We start from the raw sequence: 19,699 nt of genomic DNA, 5'->3' as shown, positions 1-19,699 counted from the left end.
ATAGGTAGTTTATAGTTGGAGTGAGAAGAAAAGCATCAACAAGACTAATAATTGATAGTCAGAGCGATAAGATTGGGAACAGCTCCCGGAGTCGAGTCTGCATCTTTTTGTGCGCAGCGTCAGTACTGCTTGATGCCTCAAGCTTGAGTTCATAATCGATTTCGCAAGGAATACGTAGGGGACCGAAAATACATACATACATACATACATATATATAGAGGCACGTATAACAAAAATTTGAAGCTTTTTCCATTTCACAGAGATTTTTATTTTCTGATGTGCACGTCACAAATCTGGCCTCTCCTTCACTTTAAAACTTTTTAAAGTTTACTGTTATTCCTATGCGAGGAAGATCCGCGTAATCGTGGTACCTAGAAAGAATTGACAAATATTTTTATAACTTCGTTCGGATTGAAGTCTATGCCTTCGTACATATGCAGTTATTGAAGACACCTTAATATCTGTTGTTTTTTTGCTTCATAACAACGTACAACTTGAACATTCACGTTATCGGAAGTATTTTGTAAATTTAATCTTTATAGGTGCCAGCTCGAAAACGACCTTTCTATCATTGTTAATTACATTGGGTAAGTTAGTTATTCATGGGCTCGCCTATAGAGCAAAGGTAAAAATCATTTAACTTGTCTACACTAATTAGTTTCAAAAGGACCGTTTTGTATCCATTAGCTGTTTGCCTTGTAAGTGATTTGTTAACTTAATCAAAATGGAACACAACTGATCCACAATGGCATAAGACAATTCTGTTTTGCACTTTTGGAGTCGTTGATCGAGAATATACGTGGTGCTCGTGAAGGTGACTGAGCGTCGCCTCCAACCATTATGGGCGAGCTTTGTTATTGTTAGGTGACGCCACCAAACAGATTATAGCAGAATTTCCAATGTGTCGTTGTCAAAATACTTCTATCTAAAACCAGATGAAAAACAAACATAGTACGGGCTACCGTGTTCTGCTACTCTATTCTTACGTATTTTTTTTTTTGCCAAATCCGCAAAAAGAGTATATAATTCCTGGTTTCTTAAAAACTGTAACCTTATCCGCCTGAACCTTGTGGCGCATATGGATTTGCCAAGCGAAACGAAGGGAAAATATAGGAATGCAGTTGTGCTTTGTAGAAGATGCAATATTACATAGGAAATGTTGAAATACGTTTAGATACTTCGACTCTGCGGATATTTACGTTTTACGTGTTATACGACTGGACGCTGACAATTGGAGTTGCAGAAATTCACATTCAAAAATTATTTACAAGTCATATTTTAAAAAATTTATTTAATGAACAATTTGTTAATGATTGTGCTGTGTGCCATGTGGGGTTAGCCAGGATCAACGCCAACCCGACTTTGATCTTGGCGAGGTTGTTTCGATACGCCGTCACGTACGGATGGATGTACGTAGGAATTTTAGCAACAAGAGAAGCAAAGATGCCTAAATAATTACTATTATATTAACAGCACCGTGAAAAATGCGTGAGGTCGTAAACGTGTATATTACGATCCAAAGTTGTCCAATTCAATGTACGTCCGTCACCTCAGCATATTTCTAGCATATTTATATAAAATGAACTGTGATTTTTTTTAAACGTTGCTGGCCTACATACATGAATACACAGTCATCGTACGCCTTGTGTACAAATTTGTGCCCTACGATTATCTAGCGGCATGTAGCAATCTAACCGAATCTCGACCGGTTATTATACACTGGTTTGTCAAGGTCATGTGTACCGCGACCACTACGTGAGCACTGGACAGTAGGGGGCGGCCTGTAGTATCTATTTTGCGACTCAGGCCAGTCCTCAGTCTCTAAACGTCCCGATTTCGGCCGCCTTGCCCCTTTCAAGTCCCCCGCTTTTCTGTCCACTGAAATCCCTCGAAGCATTTTTTTTTTCTCAAAAACGGTTTCTCCTATTTGATCGCTTTCACTGTATTAGGTTGGGTTTATTTGTCGAGGCAAACCGTCCGGCTAGTTACGCCTGAGTCTCTAGTAACCTAGTGTTTCAGTGACAATCGTAACCTTATAGAGAGCAATAGTAGTGGCGGAGCGGCAGAGGCAGTGAACGCTGTCCTACGTAGGGGTTTACGAATCTAATTAGCCTAGGCACAATTTTTCTCCTAAAGATGTTCACAGCGAAAGCAAAAGCTACAAAGGTGAGTGTGAGAGACAGGGGCCTAAACGTGCGTAAATGACTGAGGCGTTGGGAACGGATTACTTTCTTTTTTTTCTCTATTTTATTCCTGTAAGCCGGTTGCGAGGTAACGCAGGCTCCGGTCCCCCACAGAGGTCTCCGGCCCCCCACAGAGGTCTCCAGCGGTGTTAAGGTAGACCTCATTTCTTGCGGCTACGTTTCACAATACGCTTTCAACCCCACGTATAGCGTACTTCTAACCGGCACGCCTTAGGCACACTATAATGACGAAAATGTCAGGCTAGATAAATTTAAACGTCATCGTAGTGGATGGCTTCTTTTGATGGAGCTTTTTGGTGAGAAGAGTGACAACTATATTATAGATAGCACTCGGCTAAGTAGAATTTAAGAGAGTCGAAGCAGAATAGAGAGAGTGTGGCTGTCTTTCTGTATGTCAGTGGAATTTGTCTGAGCTATAGTCTAGAATACTCTGCATGAATATGGGTAGGATAGATAAGAGCTATTATTCAGAACAGATACGTTAGGCAGAATATAGAAGAAGAGGCATGTCGAAGCGCAGAAAGATTTGGTTAGATGAAAAGGTGAAACAGCTGGACCATTTACGTAAGGGTAGTCGGCCAATTTTTAATCGGGCTAAGCAACACGTTCCGAGGTCCACTAACCTCTATTTGTTTAACGTTTTGGCGGAGTACATTCGGCATTTATTAAAGGATCGCTTACGTTTGAGCACTCTTGGCAACAATAAATTTTATCTAAATTCACATGCGTTATTAGAAACTGACCATTTTTTACCTAATTCAAATATGACATGGTCAATCAAAAGGCCGGTGGCGTAAGTAGAAAGTGATCAAATCCATATATTGCAATTATGTGGCCGATTGCTACCACCCTATAGAGTACTTGAGATAAGATTCTTCTGTGTTATCATTATTACCACTAAAATAACACGTAAAGAAAAAAAAAACGTGTTCAAGTGGAACTTCTTACAGATTCCCCGCCCGCCCTACCCCATTGCTAGAACAGTAGAAATAGCTTTCAAAAAGTTACAGTAGTCACCCAAAAAGGGTACTCGCCTCCAATGTAGCACATATCCGACAAAAGCTTGATAGAATGAAAATCTTTGTCCGCTGTGTTCTGATATAATGGAATGATGAATAATAAATAGCCCATACGATATAAATGTACGTCAAAATCAACCAACAGCATAAATGTGACAAATTGGTCACACATTTCTTATATTGCTGGAGATTCATTATTCGGATTCAAGATAAAGGCCAGCGTGCTACCGAAGCCCACAAAAAAATTCTGTTCCGCATGGTCAAGATGCGTTATTGTCCTAAACGGTCCGAAAATGGATCTGACGCTCTTTACTCTGAAAATCTCCGCATAGAAATGCTCTTCGTAGTAATCGACCAACTATATGAAATTATTAGGTAGGTTAGGCACGACCGACACGTGAGAGGCCATCACAACGCCAAGGATCTAGACCAAACGGTCTTACACTATTTGTGGAAGAAAATATCGATATTTGAGGGGGGGACACGCGAATAGACGCAAAAGATTTTACTCGATCACGATTCCACCTGAGGAACGCTAAAGAAATACAACGAAATTGAACTGTTCCTAAAGTGATTGGTCACGGGTGGTAAAAAATGGATCGTATATAATAATAATGTACAAATAAAGGTCAAACCTGTCCTTCACAGTCTGTGGCGATTGACGCCAAAAAAAGTAATGCTATGGTATGGGATCGTGAGTTGCTGCCACCTGGTACAACGATTGATTCAGGCTTCTTTTGTCAACAACTAACAAGATTACAATAGGCCATTGAAAGAAATCGACCGAAACTACTGAACAGAAAAAGCGTCATCTTTTACCATGACAATGCCCGACCGAATACACCTTTAACTACACGCCAAAGAGGGAAAAAACTCAATGGAATATTGCATTAACGCACCGGATCAAATTATTCGGTTTCTATAGAACCCCCTTATTGGTGTTAATACAGTCTCAGCAAATGGGCACAAAAGTCATTTGCCACTATTTCTTGTCCAGAAACCACAAAAATTGTTATAAGATGATGGTATTGCACAAAAGGTCGGAATGCCATCGAGGTATACTTAGTTTAATCATGGTATTTTGAAATATAAGAAATTTTGGCTTAATATTGAAACAGCCAATCAGTACCCTTTCGTGAACTAAATATATAAAAAATAATTGCACTACGCCTATAATGCGAAATATTAACCTCTCCTCGCCTGACCGTATTACTGGGGCCTCGTTACTAAGCAAACATTTCCATCAAACTCATCTTCAAAAAATTCTTAGTACATAAAAGTTATTAATATATAAAAAGTCTATTAGCTAAAGAACACTTTTCCATAAGTAAATCTACACTGAAACCTCACGAGGCTGGACTGAAGTCTATGTTAGTGGCGCTATTGTAAGCCTTTATCTATAACATACAAAACATTCGTGATAATAGCACAATAGCAAACGTTCGTCGATTAATTTAATACAATCCGCCCACGTGATCAGTTTTGACCAAGCGTTAACCAGAACGTTTTATAGAGTCGCTGGCCCTTCTTCAGGATAACGTGCTAAACAAACGGCATCAGATTATCAATGGCAAATAGTGCTTCTAGTTAAGAGGAGATCTCTACACGAATATGCCCTTTGATAAACAGGTGTCTTTAAACAAACGCATTACTGTCACAGGTACCAGTGGTTTTTCAGCCGATAAGCTCTCTTTCCAACACCCCTTCTGACCATTTGTTGCGACGCTAGCTAGATTGAATTAATTAAATATAATGACACGATTTCACGTTTTCCAAGCCAAATTGCGTGGTCAGCCGATTTCATCGACTGCAGGTACCGCCCCGTTTTGTTGTTTAAATTGGCATATCACTCTATGCTTTCTTCGCGTAATGTCAATGCAGATTTTATGTGTTGTCGTATACGATCAATGCAGTGTAAAGTCGCTCGTATCAGTCTCTCTAGCAGGAAATGGGGCTGAAATGTAGTACACATGCTGGATTTGCTGATGCACAAATAGGCCAAGGGCGCTATATTCAAACATTTTACTTAACGACACGCTCTGGGTTGTTGATTATAGCTCGGGTTAGTGCTGAGCGACATTCGAAGGCTTGCGGGAATAACATATGTGATGAAAACGGAGTGCAGTAAGCACCAGCTATCCGCAGATGGATTTGGCTGACCTCTTTGTTTCCGCTGTAGTCTCTGCTTTCTGTTATGGATATTTCTGTTTCTGGCTCAAAATCCAGGCCATGCCGAAGCAGAACTTTTTCTGCTTCAGCCCTGTTACAAATAACGTCATCTATAGCCAGACGATAAACAGAAATGCGTCCCTAGGTAGAACGCGATTTTTGAGCATACTTCTCATTGCAATTGAAATTTATGATAAAAAAAACATGTGTGTATAGTGCCCTTTAAAATTCTGTTCTATTTCGAAGCACGGTTGAGATAATCCAAGTGAAAACAATTGCAAGATCTTTTCGTTTCTTAAGTTCACCGCAAGATAGTTTCGCGCGCTATTTTTAGCGACAGACCGAACATGAAATGATTCCGCGGGTTACTTTCTTATGGCTTGGAAATTTATCTTCACTGTTACTACTTCACGAAAGTAAACTACCGGTTACCAACGGTTAGCAGCTGACCCATCGAACAGGAATATATGCGTACGATGAGGAAATTGTGCGCATACTCAATATGATACGTTTTGGGCGATACCTTAAAGATTTCTTAGTTATAAACACTTACATTTTTCTTTATTCCTTTAATCAGTTCAGTTTGTATTGAAGGAGAAAGGAATACTTCTAACTTGTTTTGTTTTGTAATCTTTTGTGTTCCTACAACCTTAGCCTTCTATTTATATTCACTGGATCATCTTATACGCAATGGCACTTGGCCACATAGAGATTACGTACCTGTCAATACCGTGCCTCCATTCGCAATCAAGGCGCACGATAAACGAGATTTTGCCGAAAGCACATTTAGACGATTTAACTCAGAGTTAGGAAGCCTGTCGCAGGCATATATATTGAATAAAATCATGCTTCAGGGACGCATTTATTGAATTAATAAACAGAGTTCACACATGGGTGACTCTTAAGGAGCTTATGACAGCTAGGAATGATTTAGTCGGGGTTCCACTAAGCCAGCTAGCGTTAAAAGACATAAATTAACAGTTAGGAAACAAATAGGTTTTTCGTTGATACAGATGCTCTTCGAAGCATGGGTCCATCAATCCATTTTTCCCGAGTAAATACTTGTGTCCTATTCAACTGTAAAACTACTTTTTTTGGCCTGCCACAGCGAATGACCGTGGTTATGAGAGATAAAGTATACAATTAGGTATTGACCGGTGCGCAGATAGAAAGGTATAAACAATACTCTATAGATAGTAAAGGTTTTTACCCATTTTTTCCATGCCACTAATACAAACGGCCACCCTGCTCAGCATATCGACACCAAAAAACGACTCCAGCTTGTGCACAGAGGGCCAATCTGCCCAACCGGTCTATCAAAAAATTGTGGAAAACTGGCTAAAACGCCATGCTTATTATTATTACTGCTTGCACCACATTTTGTCTAATAATGGTTTCCTGAGCAGCTTTTATTCGCAAACTGACGACGAGCAAATGCGCTAGCATAACGAAACTTCTGATGTCGAAAGAAATCTCCAAATGTTTGACATAAACATAACACCCACTGTTGACCCACTGCTTGTTCGACCAGCCTTTTAGTATGAGATACATTTTGCAGTGTCACGTGCTAGACTTACGGGGCATGATGAAGCATTGACACTGGCTATGGATAAGTTATGTCTATAAATCGATTATTTGGAAACATCCTGCCTTTAGCGTTATACCTTCTCCCCATATTCGAAGCTTTGCGTAATAACGCAAACGTATTTACCAGACTCGTGTTCTCCCCCCCCCCCCCCCCCAGTCCAGCGGTGGCAAATTTCCTAGAAACACCTCTTCCTTCATATATCCTTGAAAATGTGAAATTCCTTTTTAAACGCACATTAGCTACTATAGTAGGCGTTGTAGAGTAGTTTTTGATTAATAACGGCACAGAGAACGCTGTCTACCTTTAGGCACAAACAGGTGCTTATTATATTTGGCCGAGCTTCTCTGATGCAGGTAAGATGCAGGTAAGGTTTGATGACGAAAGAGGGAACCATGGAACATTGCTTAAGATATGTCCAATACATTCCCCTATAGTGTCAACGGAGGATATCCAAAGATGCCAGTCGGAGCGAGGTAAACAAAACTATTGAAGCAGGTTACTCCAGATTCCACTGCATGCATGTCCATATATTAGTATGACCTTCCTTCTTATGCAGCCTATCTAATTCGATCCTCTGATATAATATAGTAGTAAGCTAAAGTAAACCGATATATAATATTGGAGCTTAAAATATGCTCTAATTATATCATTAAGTTAGTGGGTTGACGAAAAAGTATTGACCGTTTTTCTACCTGGAAGGCTCTAACATCACATATCTCAGATAATATGTGTCGCGTCGAATCGGCAATGGTGTCCTTTCAGAGCTGAAATTTGGCTATAATAGACGTGCTAATATTGTTAGAATGTTTTTTTTCAAACTTATAATAAAGCGCCCGCAAAATTCCTATCAAAAATCGCTTTATTTTACAATTTAATTACAATAAAAAATACAAATGCTACTCGGGCCCATACAAAAATTATGTTGATCACGATCAGGATATGGTATTGAAAAAAAATAGCCCGGAGATAAGTTCATCGCTTTTGCTCTGAGAATCTCGGTCTGAAACGTGCTCGTGGTAGTGGTCAATCGATCACAAAAAAAACTGTTGAATCTATCGTGAAATTTAAGCACAAACGACACGTAAATAACCATCGCATCGTCAAAAAACTTACCATCGACAACTGAACAGTTCTAAACAACATGAAGAAAGTTGGCTACAAGAAGAGTCGAAGTTTCGACGACGAGTCAAGGATTTTGTTCGATCGTAGTTCCATCCGTGAAGTCCTACAAAAACGTAACAAAACAGATAGAACTAAAGTAGTTGATTACGGGTAATAACAAGTGGATCGTGTAGAATAATAATATGCACACAAAAACAATGTGTTCTACAGTCTGCAGCAAAGCTCAGACTGACGCCAAACAAGATCGTTGCGCTGTGTGTTTGATGAAACTGGAAAGTAATCATGCGTTATGAGCTGCTGCCCCTTAGCAAAAACGACTGATTCTGATCTCTACTGTCAACAACTAACAATATTACGACAAGCTATTGAAAGAAAATCGACCGTGAACAGAAAAAACGCCACCTTCCACCATGACAATGTTATAGCGTATACATTTTGAGCTACCGGGAAAATACTGAGCGAGCTTCGATGAGGAATGCGTTCATCGTATAGCCCAAGCCTTGCATTGTCAGACTATCGTCTGTTTCGGCTCCAGCAATTTATTTAATAGTTTTAATTTTATTTTAATACAGAAACGTAACGTGTAGATTCGTCAATGATTCTATTAAAGTATCTGCTTGTTTAGATAAGATCATTGCAAGCGGCTTAAGCATTGGAATGATCTTATCTTATTGGAACAAAGGGATTTAAAGTGATGTCATGAGAGGCAAAACTTTTCACATCTAGACTCATTAACCAGGCGTTTACTCTGAAAAATGGAACGCCAGATTCAACAAAAGGTTCAACAATATCTATGAATTTCTAGGTTAACAGGATGAAACTGGAAACGCCCTTGACAAACTTCTTCAAAAGGATAAACAATTTGGATGGTTAAGATACACTAACACTCTCCATGGAAAGCTAAAAGATTCGTCTAATCCGATTTGCTACCTACACGTTTCCATCCATTTCTATTGATTGTATGTTGCATTCGATCCAAGTCAGTATAATACTGCCATTTCATATACATGTACAGACTTATAACGCTAGATCACTCGATACCGTCGGCAGGTCTTTAGACATAACAAAAATACGCGCGCTAGAGACTCCATAACTACCTACACAAAAACAAGTTCCACTCACCAACTTTAAACTGTTTACATTTAAAAACGATTCGTTCATAAGTCCTTTAGTGGCTATTTCAAGGTGAAGACCTAAGCGCACCACCCATGAAATGCTGTCTGGCATTGCATACATTGCATGCTGCACCGGTAATCAATTAGCTATTATTCAACCTTTGTGTAATCAATATTTATATATACTTTATCATATATATACTTTTTATATACATATAAATTAGTTTTCTTCTCTTGTCTTGGGAACTACCTCTTTCCAAGTACAGTATCAGGAACTTACACCTTCCAGGTGCCTAACCTGGGTTTTGCAGAATTTATTTGTGGCTTCCCTAACCTATGAAATAGCATGGCAACCATATAGGCAGCTATTAACTCTCATAGTTTTCTCCTGGATCCCTTATTTTTTTAATACCTTATTTTCCTGACGGTTATAATTTTTAATAAGGCTAAGAACTGAACTAGTAAGACGACCTATCTGTTAGTCGAGGTTAGCATGCCAATGTACCCAAAGCGATTCGCGTTAGCCAGCCAATTCAGGTTTTACTTTTAGGTTATTAAACATAGATTTAGGAACGTATATTTACTGCTTTTCATGAGCGCACTTCTGTATTTTTGCTACATGTACCGCAAACACTGAAATACTGCTGGATTGATTCTCCATTAAATGACAACTTCTTAAAACTAACAAATAAAAATTGACTGAAAAACCTGATAATAGATGACCCTCAACAAGCACACTCATATCCATCCCCAACTCACGGATGAACGCAGTTATAACTTGAAAATGTCATCCGTCCTTGCCGATTTGAGTGAGACTGGTATCCTACAACTACTAAATCGGCCTGATTCGTGGCCTGCAACGTTAAAAAGTCAATCGTTGGCTCAGCCCACATCGACATCAGCAGCGGAAGTGGCCCAGCGTACTAGGCTGTAATCGGCAGCTTCTATAGTCGACGCCCATAAGTGCGAACGCAAGCGATGACCGAAAGTTGGTGGCAAAAGCGAGACCGACAGAGGCTTTGATGTGCAGAGGCAGTCATAGGAAACGTAGCCCGTATAATGGTTGCAGTTGCAGCGAATCGCTTTCAGATGGGGTCCACTTAGATGGAGAGACCCCAACTACATACCAATCCCCAAGCAAAAGGAAGAAACTCGAAGAGTATGGCGTAAAACATAGACAAGCGTTGCAATTCGGTTGGAAGTTAAGGAGGGGATTTGAGCCTTGTCCAATCACGATAACCGATCCAACGGCTACAATCGCATTTGCCCTGCTCCCTTCTTGAAAATCATCCTGCTGCTGCTACTGCTTTTCCTATTGTTTCATGGACGTCGCCAGTCAAGAGGAATTTCGACTGTGGGTAACTGATTTCTCGAGCCTCACAAGTAAGGAGCGTGTAAAGGAGTAAAACCGAACCGGAGTGACATTGCTCGGCCGGCCATCAGGCAGGAAGCTACCCAAGCCAGATGATTTTCTTCTTCCGTTGACGGATTGTCGCTGACTCCCCCGAAGTGAAAGGAAGGACGAGGCCAAAAGGGTCTATGCTAAGATCATAGGAACGATTATTTTCCTTTGTCAAGTTTCTCGCCAAGACCCTATGAGCCTCAGCTTTAGAGAACGTGAAAGAGATCTGCACCCTTCTAACTCACGTAGACTCAACAGCTGCACAGATGGAACCCCCGATTTTGTTCCCCACGAGTTCCTCGATTGCCCGATTAATCCTGAGAACACAGACACCCTATTTTATATCACTAAATCTATATCCACCGGACGCGATCGCTTATGACCACCCTTTACCCGATTTTGTCTTCGCTTTATCTCCGTTCAGCTATGGAAAAATTTTGCTCTTGGAAAACTCAGCAAGTCGCGTTCGGAGTGCCTTTTGTGTAGATATAGAGACGCATATCAGATCGATACGACAAGAAATTGCACGATATTTTCTCCCGCGTTCCTATTTTTGCGTAATCCTTGCGTATATTGCAGGCAAGTTGGGGCCCTGAATAATTTAGTAATCAGTTAAATTGTCGATGAACCGGAATCTCGGGACTCAAAAAACTACGCCTGACTAACGTAACACAATGCGATACAATGTTCGACCGTAAAAGCAACCGCTATAAAGCCTCGTTGGCAAATATTGTCTGGTTTTGAGTTCGGCCGCGGGTTTCAGCTGCGTCGACGGTAGCAGTGATTAAGCTCTATTTAAAGGCTCTGCGGTTGGGATTAGATTTTTCTGTTAGGCATGTTATAAAATTTAGCGAAAAGTGACAGGCAAATATAAATGATGAAGTTGCAGAAAATATTTTATCGATAATGACGATAATTTTTTCGTCGAAATAAATTTTTAAAGTTATAGTGCATCTGCGATTAACTCCGCGTCTTCGTTGTGTATCATTTACCGTTGCACAGATCGACGCGTATCTATTTAACCGCATAGTTTCCTCCGTCGGATCTGAGCGTACAACTATTGAAAGGACATTCAAAAAACTAGATCGCTTAATTACTACTTCATTATCCGTCCTGTCGGTGTCCTTATGCATTGGATCGTTCTAACTAATTTGTTACATGATGGCATTTTACATACGGCCTACTAGACAACTGCGTACACTCTATGGTCATAGCAAGATGCCTTTTCCAACACCGGGTTACGCTGTGGCATTTTATTTCATCATTTAGATATTCAGATATACTAATTGCAGTTTCGTTCGTACGAATCCGCCACTCTAACGTATAGGGATTTGGTACCGGAAACGGGCGTCCCCATGCTTTTGCCGATGCCTGTACGTACACATGCATGAATAAACGGCGGGTCGCTCTAAACTTAATTAATTCACGCTGTCAAATGAGGAACGCCCTGCACTTTGCTCCAGCCGAGCAACGTGCTTAAGCGTGGATCCATTCGTTCTCAATGTATACTTAACGCATCCTTTAAAATCGCGGAATGCCGCAAGACAGAAGAAATACGGTGCGGGAAGTTAGAAGGGTTCATTTTTTCTAGATCTCGAGGGAAGCGGTGCTAAGAACGAAATGTTATTTCGTTTTCAGGAGGTGTCCCAGAGAAGATATCAAAAACATATACTCCCGAACCCCTGTGTGGCCTGGAATTAGCGTGTACTGAGCTCGTTACAATGTTATAACGTTATTCGTTACTTTATTATGACAACGATACGAGCAGCAGTGGTAGCGACAAAAACAATATTATATAGTTGTATTGATGTAGCGCGGGCCTTCTATCCCTCCACGTTGCCATCTACAATTACTATCTTAATTGATAGCTATCACCATTGAAAAAGGCGACACGGATATCAGAAGAGAGGGCAACTGATGTTTGGTCTAAAACCAATTCGACCGGCCCCAGACCACTGCTCTTTAAAGGAAAAAAATTAAATCGATGTAGATGGCTAGAAGGGCCCTACATTTACACCTTTTTGTACAAATGATTCCTCATGGGAGGAATCGTTCGGCCACAGATGGTGTTGAAAGCCTTGACGACACCAAAACAACACAGCAACAACGCACGGTAAACAAGATTGAGAACTTTGCCGGAATCATCCTATCGACCGCGAGGACTAGCCTAACGACGCGCGAGGTTGGGTGCGATATCACATCCATGGTGTTTTTCTACTCCGTTGCTGGGGGCGTTGCCGCATCATAAGAGATTCCGATGCTAGGGTGTTTCCCAAAGGGTTCAAGAGTCCGTATTGGGGATTTGCTACGACTGGCAGTGTGAGCAATATCGGAAATCTGTTGTGCTGACACGATCTCTGTCTGCACGACCGCTGCACGGAGCGCTACATTATAGCGGATCGAAAGCTCTTGTACGTCGAATCGACGAACTACGGCCAGCTAACAGCAGGGAGTAACGGCGGCGATTAGAATCAATTAGATGCGCTCATGAGAAATCTATTTATTAATCTTAATTAGCACGATTTCACGATTTTCGGATCCTCTGCAATTATTATGCAGCTAACAGTAACATTTGTAACAGTGGCAGATGCTGCTAGACAAACTGGGTTGGATGGGATACGGTAAGGGAAAAACCGGAACTGCAGAATCGAATCGTACTTCGGACGGCGTCCTTCTCATTGTCTAGTTGACTCTATAATGTAATTACGTTCTCGGTAATTGGCGGGTAACTGTTTTTAATTTTGACGCAAACAGCCAAACGAACTGGCTAAAATATATGGTAAAAAAAAAACTACATTTTTTATTGTATGATTCTACTGAAGCAATTCATAGCCGTGGAAATGTCAGAATTAGTTTTTTTCTAATTAGCTATTAATTTTCACAGGTTATATTCGCGGAGAAGGAATCCACCGCGCGGTGTTGCATAGGCGTCACAAACACGAGTGTACCTCATACGGGTAGCAATCGCGTCAATCTATTTCATACCGGGTTCATGTTCCAGGTAGGATTTAATTCTTCCCCTGTTTTTTTTTTTACTATAATTTTGTGCGGCGGTTTATGGTGCAACGCTCCTTGGAAACATAAATCTCCATATACGAAAAACGATACGTATTTTCTATTTTGAACATATGAGTTCACGGCATACGCATGGCATATAGGAAGCCTAGTGCTTCCCTGTTCACTGAGCAATTATATGCCTAACGCAAAAAATCGCTCATATTAGCTTGTTGTTTATTGTTAGACAACACTGACAATTTAGTGCTTGTAGCAAGAGCTTCCATCCGATTTCGGCGAAAAACGTAAAAATCTTCTCTAGCATTGGCTTGACAAAAGTAAGACTTTTTGCATTTAAGATTGGGGGCAAGTCAATCCTATGGCCAACTTCGCGCTTCGACCCATTTAGCATTGCTGCCAATTATGAATAGCGTAACGGTACAGTTCGCCGCTGGCGCAAAACCTTCTCCTATCTTATAAGAAATAGTCCCACCATTTAATGCCTATGGTGGGCAGTAACAGTCCCAAAGAGAGTCCTCAAGGGTTTCAACTTTGAAATATAGCCATTTCTGCAATGGCTAGATCTTCTCAGTAATATTAACGTAGCGTGCGAAAGACGAATCCTAATATGGTACTTATAGGAAACGCAAATAATTTTACATAAATTAAAGCAGGTACACGCTGGAAACTCAAATAATTGCAAGGATACTAAGCCTCAGATCAATATAGCACGCTATCCATCTTGTCGATCTGGTAGCAGTCGGGGAGTGGCATTGGTATGCAGCCAAGCTGTTAAAATTTAATGCAAGCTATGGGGGCAATATCAAGCGATTTTGTTCTAGGTAGATCGGTATAAGTGAAATAAAGTAAATAACCCGCGTTTTCAACAATTTCGAATATATCGTAAAACTTAAATAAGCAATGTTGTGAGCTAAGCTGCGGCTGGCGAAACTAAGATGAAAGGTGAAAGCTCTCCTCATGTACAGTCTTCAAGATACCCTGACAAACAAAAATGTTAATTAAATTAGAATAAACAAAGGGTGAACAAGCATATTACATCATATGGCATCTAGCTGGTACAGAATAGGCTTTTGACCCGGCCGCATCATCAGATAAAACCGGCATTCTCAAACTGGCCTTGAAGCCTGTGAACCTTCGCATACGGCCGGCATATTTCCTTCAGTCACCATTTAAACTGTGAAACTAAATATTGTAGAATGTAGATTTTTGAGTCTTTCACATATAAAAAATTTAATTTGGTGGGAAGAAAGATGACGTCAGTAGATCAGAACTTCTTCTGTAGGAAATAGTAGTAAATTTGGGGTGATAGAAAATAGCCGGAATGAATAAATATGACCCGCCTAGAAAATTTGCAGAATTTCGAGAATACAATAATGAATAAATACCCTGAAAACAAGTTGCCCAAACAGTAGCAGGAGACGAAAAACAAAATCCAAGGCGCTGTGTCCAGGACTAACATCGCAAAGCCTTCTCGACTGTGTTTACGCTCCATTAGAGCCTATTAAGTGTACGCATTAGAACGGGAGCCACAGGAGACCCAAACGATGGATCCTCCATGTTGTAACGGCTATCAGTCGGTATACAGCAAGATAATATGCATTTATCATGAACGCTGTACTTAAGTGCAGCGGGCTATCGTTTTTCCCCTTCGTGGTGCCAATGTGCAGTCGGATGATTGGCAGCTTTCGGACGCTTTTTAGGATGAGTCCTGGGCACGTTTAGTCAGAAATAGTTGTTTTAGGTGAATACAACAGTATAGAGTATCCACGTATTCAAATTTAAGAGTCGGAATGCTATATTTAGTCTCGTGACCCAGGAATAAAACCAACAAAACAGAACAGTTTTATGAAGCAAGCAAATTACATTTTCTAAATATTGCTTAAACGCAAGCAATTAATAGCCCCCCCGACCGATGTTTCGGAGAGGTTCTAAATCACATGGGTTCATAGCTTAACGCATGTCGGTCAAACGCTGATCATCATGGTATATCATGTATCCACAAATGACTTTCCCAAATATGAGGAAGCACAAAGGGACATCTCCCCAAGTGCTAATAAAGTTTTTAGTGATGATTACTTTACGTTTTTAAGCTTGCTGTATAAAAACTGTAATACTTTACGTTAATAACAAATTTCCAGCTACCCAACCAGATCACAATCGGAAATCTTTTGCTTTCAAGTCTCAGCGCTATCGTCGGAACTTGTGAAGCCGAGTGTTGCATATATTAAGAGTATTTGCGGGCAAGGCAATGTCAAGCTTCTCCTCAAAAACTGTCCCCGAAAAGGCGAATCTTTGCAAAGTTTGGCGTACCTTTTCCTCTGTTAGGTCTAGTTTCATCGGTAGCTAATAACTCCGTTTCAGAATTAGTGCAACAAAGCAATAGACTAAGATGGGCCCTTAACGAGAAAGCTTTTGCTGAAACAAACCTGAGTTTCGTTTGTAGAAAAGTACATATTTTTTCTGATCTTAGTCTAACTGCATTGATGCAGTAGTCCTTTCGCCTTCAGCAGGGAAACGCATGGACGTCTTCGGTGTCGTTCATTCTGGTAAATGAGATTATGAACTATAATGTTAAATTATTTTTTTAATCTTGTTAGCTGTTTTTAAGAGACCTCCATAAGCATTTTGTTGGGCATTTGCTTCGACAGTAGAGAGTTTACCAGCACCAACATCTGTAAAGAAATACATTTTCTATTAATAACGAAAAAGCGTTAAATCACCCTCTTAGACCTGAGAATACGCTGTGGACTTTTTGCGCCGCTAAAGGTACATAGAATCAAAAATCTTAAATGATTTGATGAATCGTGGAAGCTTATGTTTTGAAGGCAAACGTTTTATCATGGTTGATTAACTCTAGGTGCCCAGCCGGCGATACCAAGTGCCGTAACTGTCACTGGGGTCCTCCGAGCGCTCACGCGGACCAAAGTGAAAAAGGCAGCAAAAACAGCTACAATGGTAGCAATGTAAAATGGTATATCCAAAATAGTAGAAGTTGAGAAGAATTTAAAGCATTAATAATGAACAACGTATACGAAACCACACCGCTGAGCTACACACCGACCCTGCTAAGAGCTTTCTCATAAAAATTAAAAATTCTAGAAAAAGCAATTTACACGAGTCCAGATTATTGCCTATAGGACGTCCTGTAGGACGTCCAGTCTCGTTTCATACTTCTTTCTCTCTACCAGATTGATTGACCTGCGACCTAAGGATACGTGGCCACAAAATGCAAATGTCAGTTCTTTGGCATCGTACTTGAAATACCTCTCTTTAACAGCGCCCCATTTAAATATTGTAAAAAGCACCGATAAATTGAGGCTATTCAATAACTGAAAAAGCAGTCCAGCATCAGTAGACACAAACGAGATCTTTTGTTGTTTATAGAGGTCAACAGTAATTTTGCCCGAAACTGATAGTAGTAGGTCCTGATAACGGTAAGGTAAGGTCTCAATTTGGATATATGGCACCCAATCAAATATCAACCTTTTGCAGCCAAGAACAGCCCTATTCACTAGTAAAATGTAAAGGCAGATTTTCATGGTTTCCTTTTCGTGATTATGATAATAACACTACGAGATAAATATTCTACTTCCTTCAAAGTAGATTTTAAGACTAAATAAGTGGCAACATGAAACAGGTAATGATTAGAACAATGCTACAAGTATCTTTCTACTATCTCACGTCCTCGCCTCAGCGAGAATGTTTTATCAGCGAGTCTTAGGGCCTCTGTCTAGAGCCCGCCGATAGCTTATTTACTAATCATCATTAATGATAGACTAATGAACAATGGGCTAACGGACTACGGGCTTTTAGCTTTGCTATTCTGATTCGTTTCCATGGAGGACCACTTGGTTTCCACACAAGGACTATCCAATCGTTTTATTTCTGCTATAATGGGAAGCCATCAAAAACAAATCATAGTTTCATGATTAACACTCAAGAAAAAGCTGTTTGCAGTTTCACGTCCGGTATTGCGATTAAGTCTTGCCTCTGGTGGTTGGCTCTTACCAAGTTAGATGCTCGATCCCAAACCCAGACCACCTCATGCGTTTCCAAGTATAACGATTGCCCAACTACGGGGAATGATCCTTAACACCTGAAATCCCAATAATGGAAATTTGGAATTGTTGAAACTTGCTGTAGAAAATCTACTACACAAAAACGACACTCACTTGTAGTTTTGATTAAAGTTCAGAATTCTCCAATGTTCAGTGTGCCTGTAAGTGGTTATACATTCTAACCTAGACTCAGATACTGCAACCTCTTGCAAAATTTAAAAAAAAAAAAGCTTTCGTGGCTAATATTAAACTAAGGTTGTCCAAATAAAAATTGTGAATTCTTTAACTGCCTTTTGTGCTATGAAGTTTACTTATGTTCTGCTTAGGTTTCCTTAAGTTCAACTTCTCCTCAAGTTAAATATTGTTGAGCTAATCATGTGAGCTTCATGAAATATTATAAATGTCGTGTTAAGCCTATTAAATTACTTGGGCTAAAACCCGAAATACCGAGACATCTTTGTTGAATAGATTTACCTTGCCATAGTTCATTTTTAATAGCATCAAACTTCAGACGTTTTGCCTTATTTGATTTGAGATAAATGTCTTCATCAGTACCTCGCCGATTTATTATAAAAGCAATACATTAACGTTCGTCGTTCTGTAACCGTCTGGTTTACCTATGCTCATATATAATATTTAGTTGCATTTGTGCATTCGACCTTCTACACCCACTCCTTTTTAATATGTTTACTATGAAGCGTATTTTATTTTCGAGTCGTGGATTGACTATTGGAATAGATGACATCAAAGCTAATACTAAGGTGGCCTTAAGAGTACTGAAACATCATTGGCCTTAGCCTGTCGCCCCAGTTTCCGATCGAAAATTGAGCCAAACGACAGCTGGTTCGCGTTACGTTTATAGAGAACGAGCTTTCTTTCATCGTAACTGAGTGCACTATGGCACTGCGTGTCTATTCTGCTATTGTTGGCTTATTCTGCTAAGACCTTTGAAACTGTAGCAAACCAGCGGAGCCTCAGGAGTCCGATTGGGACGACGTGCTTTGTGTACGTTCTACACTATGATCAGGCATTCGCCATTCGATTTGCTAGCGTGCATTGTTTAGCCAGTTGGCTGGCTGCATGCTACGTGATTTCAGAGAAAACTTTACTATAAAAAGTAATTGTACAGCAGCAATGAGGCCGAATTACGCGTAGTGACAATCAAGAATCACGAGATGGCTGCTAAAAGTAATATTTGACAAGCAAGCAGTGTTTTTTTGCCACTTAATGTAATTTCTTGTAAATTACACAAACTGATCACAGAAAATAATTAAAATGGTTTATTGGAAAACATTTAAATAAACGTTTAAGTATAACAGAAATACCGGCTGCTAATCAACATCACAAGCTTTGCGTAAGTATTCTTTCAGTACGCGTTTATGTTGCATCAGCCCTCGAGGAGCTATTTTCCGCATCTCGTTTACGGTACGTGGATGTATTTCCTAGATGTTAGCCACAAACCTCTTTAGGAGTAGTTCTGCTGTTTCTCTAAGAGCGTCAGCATGCTCCAGTCTGTACAACTGTCTCTCTCTCTCTCTCTCTCTCTCTCTCTCTCTCTCTCTCTCTCTCTCTCTCTCTCTCTCTCTCTCTTTCTCGGTCTCTAGCATTTAGAGGGTTGTGCCTGTCACCGGCGCGTGTTTTCCTCATTTCCTCCGTTGACTCTTCTCGAGTCCTGTCACCGAGAACAACATTGACGATGTTGCCTCCCTCGTCGTACCGCGATGAAAGCGAGCCCGTAAAACCTCTGAGATATGGAGGCTTGACTTCCCAAAAATAATGTCGTAGTTGTCAGAACATAACACATAAAACAAAATATAGAATATAATGTGTAAAATACCATATACACATGTGTGCCTATGTCGTTATGCGTATAGAGTGTAGTGCAAGCTATGCACGAACACATATACGTCTGACGAATCCGAGAAATTAAAGGGAAAAAACGAAAAGCATTTGTTATCTATTCAGGCCAGACGCGATCAGCAATAGTATCGGAGACGAATGTGGTTA

At 40.3% G+C, this 19,699-nt stretch overlaps 1 long non-coding RNA gene across 4 annotated transcripts in view; it reads right to left on the bottom strand.

Moving 5' to 3' along the window:
• Positions 1-252: 252 nt before the first annotated feature.
• LOC111269005 (uncharacterized) overlaps positions 253-19,699 on the bottom strand; it is a 30,567-nt gene continuing 11,120 nt past the window's right edge. For all 4 annotated transcript variants that reach the window (XR_015314424.1, XR_002685505.2, XR_002685506.2 and 1 more), the window contains 4 exons: positions 17,643-17,730; positions 16,061-16,306; positions 8,094-8,205; positions 253-371 (listed from right to left, as the gene is read on the bottom strand). This is a non-coding gene — a long non-coding RNA (uncharacterized LOC111269005). The remainder of the gene's footprint in view (positions 372-8,093; positions 8,206-16,060; positions 16,307-17,642; positions 17,731-19,699) is intronic.

The sequence above is a fragment of the Varroa jacobsoni genome, unplaced genomic scaffold, assembly GCF_002532875.2.
Source record: "Varroa jacobsoni isolate VJ856 unplaced genomic scaffold, vjacob_1.0 scaffold_1341, whole genome shotgun sequence".
Classification (NCBI taxonomy): domain Eukaryota; kingdom Metazoa; phylum Arthropoda; class Arachnida; order Mesostigmata; family Varroidae; genus Varroa; species Varroa jacobsoni.
This window is presented reverse-complemented; position numbering and strand designations above follow the sequence as displayed.